The sequence below is a fragment of the Ipomoea nil genome, unplaced genomic scaffold (assembly GCF_001879475.1).
Source record: "Ipomoea nil cultivar Tokyo-kokei standard unplaced genomic scaffold, Asagao_1.1 scaffold1262, whole genome shotgun sequence".
Taxonomy (NCBI): Eukaryota; Viridiplantae; Streptophyta; class Magnoliopsida; order Solanales; family Convolvulaceae; genus Ipomoea; species Ipomoea nil.
Genome location: NW_017617690.1, coordinates 1,081,373 through 1,085,111, shown reverse-complemented (window position 1 = coordinate 1,085,111; position 3,739 = coordinate 1,081,373). Strand labels below are relative to the sequence as shown.

The window sequence follows — 3,739 nt, the reverse complement described above, 5'->3', positions numbered from 1 at the left end:
CACATTTTATCGTGTGGCACTTTAAATTCTTGACCAATGAAAATATAGCAAAAAAATGAAGAGAGAGATTAGAGGAGTCAGCACTCAGCATCCCTTTAAACGGGCAAGATAGGCACCACTCAAAGCGAGATTCACATGAGGCTGCCTTTCATCAATGATAATGAAATTTCAATAGAAGCAAAAAATCAATATATGAAATGGACTTGGAGTAACCGTAGAAATATTCAGAATAAATCATAATCTAGGTATATGATATGAATAGCTTTTCGCTGAAAAAAAGCATTAAATTTGGACAATACAACCATGAAAAACGTATTGTATCTAATCCAATCAAACTACTTGGATGCTAAACCTATCGTTAATTCCGAAACGCGGCTAAACTGAATGATCAAGGTTGAAGACCTAGTGGGAAAAAAGGGATGCAATATAAAATGAAGACTTATAATTTTTGTAGTCATCAACTCATTGTATTTATAGGTGAAAAATATGATAATTATAAATTTGTAAAATTTTTCAAAAAGAAAATGTATTTATTTATTTAAGGTATTGCCCTAATCAATTCATTATATTGATATTCCTAATCAATTAATTATATTAATATTCCTAATTAATCTTATTCCTAATTAATTCATAATATTGAATTACTAAATTTCCATTTTTTATTTACTTACCAAATAAGCATTATTAAGTATTTGACCAATAAAATATAAAATATTAAATTAATTTGACTACAAAAGTTTGGGCGGGAAAATGAAATAGGAGGATTTTACTTTTATATATATATAGATATAGATATAGATATAGATATATAGATATATAGTTGTTTAGGTGGGAACTTGTAAAGGAGGATTTGTTTTTATTAATTAATATAGAATATAAATATAGATTAATATAGAATATAGATTACCAATTAAAATTAGTTTTTTTTTAATATTATATTTGAACAATAATATTACCAATTATTGAGCATGGATTTCATAACTGCCAAAACCGGCACCATGAGAATAAAATAACTTAACAAATCAGAACTTCAGAAGTCCGATTACTTCAATAATCAACGCCAAAAACTAAGAAGAATATAATAATAGTCAATTGGTGTATTAAAGACGATTCTTGCTATATCTTGTCGTGTATATTACAACAGAAACTTAACCACTCCCATTCTCCAATCACCCGTGAGTCACACATTTTATCGTGTGGCACTTTAAATTCTTGACCAATGACAATATAGCAAAAAAATGAAGAGAGAGATTAGAGGAGTCAGCACTCAGCATCCCTTTAAACGGGCAAGAGTAGGCACCACTCAAAGCGAGATTCACATGAGGCTGCCTTTCATCAATGATAATGAAATTTCAATAGAAGCAAAAAATCAATATATGAAATGGACTTGGAGTAACCGTAGAAATATTCAGAATAAATCATAATCTAGGTATATGATATGAATAGCTTTTCGCTGAAAAAAAGCATTAAATTTGGACAATACAACCATGAAAAACGTATTGTATCTAATCCAATCTAACTACTTGGATGCTAAACCTACCGTTAATTCCGAAACGCGGCTAAACTGAATGATCAAGGTTGAAGACCTAGTGGGAAAAAAGGGATGCAATATAAAATGAAGACTTATAATTTTTGTAGTCATCAACTCATTGTATTTATAGGTGAAAAATATGATAATTATAAATTTGTAAAATTTTTCAAAAAGAAAATATATTTATTTATTTAAGGTATTGCCCTAATCAATTCATTATATTGATATTCCTAATCAATTAATTATATTAATATTCCTAATTAATCTTATTCCTAATTAATTCATAATATTGATATTACTAAATTTCCATTTTTTATTTGCTTACCAAATAAGCATTATTAAGTATTTGACCAATAAAATATGTAAAATATTTAATTAATTTGACTACAAAAGTTTGGGCGGGAAAATGAAATAGGAGGATTTTACTTTTATATATATATAGATATAGATATAGATTTTGGATATAAATTTCATATTTACTTATTTCTATATTGGCGTCCTTTTTAGTGAGATTAACATGTTTTTATGTATGCAATTCTTGTCGTTGAGTATAGATGAATGAATGCATCGGTTTGGTGATGATTAATTTTGCTTGAATGAATATCATGTGATCAATTCATGTTGGTATTATTGTATGTATAGAGTAGTAATCTTGTCAATGCTTGCATAGTGTGAATGGATTACTTCGAAATTAAAGAGGTCTAGTACTCTAGTAAACGTGTTGTTATTCACTCAACTGGTTCTTTTTGCCTATTTCCTCTATTTTTGAATCTCAAGTGGGCCGGGGCAGCTGAGTTTGTTTGTGACATCTTGAACTTTATTAATGACAAAGACCTAAGAATCAAAATTGGTTACGAAGCCTTTGAGAAGGTACATTTAATCTTTGAGATGGTCTTATTTAGCACTCTTTTAGCACCTTTTCTTTTCCATGGTATGATTGGTATCTCTGCTGAAAGTTGACTTAATAGGTATAAAATTGCATTTCCATTCACTTCGCCTACTACATCAAGTTTTTCCTTAGTAAAATCAATCTGCATTTGGAATTTCTATCACATTATAACTTTTGGTCTAAACTTTCCACTCTATTCAAGAATTTCCCACTTTTCCCATCTAGATTACACTGATGTTTACTGATCATTTTCCACCTACTCCATAACCATAATTCTTTTAAGCATACTAGAGCATTAGTTTGAAAAAGCATATATATACACACACACTAATATTAGTAACAACATACACATACTAGGTGGGTCATCGTTGGCTCGCCGATTTTGCGTGCCATAAAAATCAAAGCACACCTCATCTTTTTTGTAGGATGGGACGAACTAGTTCGGCAGGCTAAGTTCATTTTAACGGATCTAAAAAGAACTGTTATGGAACGCATTGAACTCTAGTGCCTATCTCATTAGCGGAAACAACTTTTTTAAAGTTTAGAATTTAACAAACACAAATTATGAACAATTGCTGGTTTGCCCGAGAGGTTAAGGGGGAAGACTTAAGATCTTCTGCACAAAAGTGCGCATGGGTTCGAACCCCATAGCTAGCATCTTCTGTATGAGAAAAAAATTGTGTGTGTGTTGTGGGTTTAAGCCACAGTGGATGCGATATTATGAACATATATTACATTGTAATATAGACATGAGTATTAAAAAAAATATACACATCAACATAGTTAACCTTTAAAATTAACAACATTAGAATTTACTCTTAATTTTATAATTCAAATTAAACAAAATCATATATTATAAAGACCTTTTCGATACATAATTGAGTATGAACCTTTTCATTAAACAAGTTACTTTCACATAAGATGAAATGTTTTATGCATAAACATATCAAGTGGCAAATGAGCTTTCTTTGTGGGGGAGAATTTCGAGATAACCCGGGTTCGATTCCCAGAAGTGATGATCCCCTTTGGGCCAGCTTCTGTGCCTCTCGGAGCGAACCGGATGGATCTGGATCGGACCGTTAAACGGACAGAGAAAGACCCGAACCACAATGTGTGGTTGTCACCAAAAAAAAAAAATCATATAGTATAGGAAGTTCAGTTTGTGTAGTAAAAATTTAAAAAAAGTTTGAGGTATATTCAGTGCTTGATATGGATTCTCTCTTTAATTTAATTTAATAATTTATTTACCCTTTCAAAAAGAATAAATAAATCAATTTCAGTAAAACAAATTCATTTTTCCATACGGTCTTATATTTAAA

At 30.2% G+C, this 3,739-nt stretch overlaps 1 non-coding gene across 1 annotated transcript; it reads left to right on the top strand.

Annotated features, from left to right (window-relative positions):
• Positions 1–2,994: 2,994 nt before the first annotated feature.
• TRNAL-UAA lies at positions 2,995–3,077 on the top strand. The gene has a single exon. It is a non-coding gene; the product is annotated as a tRNA-Leu (tRNA).
• Positions 3,078–3,739: the final 662 nt, after the last annotated feature.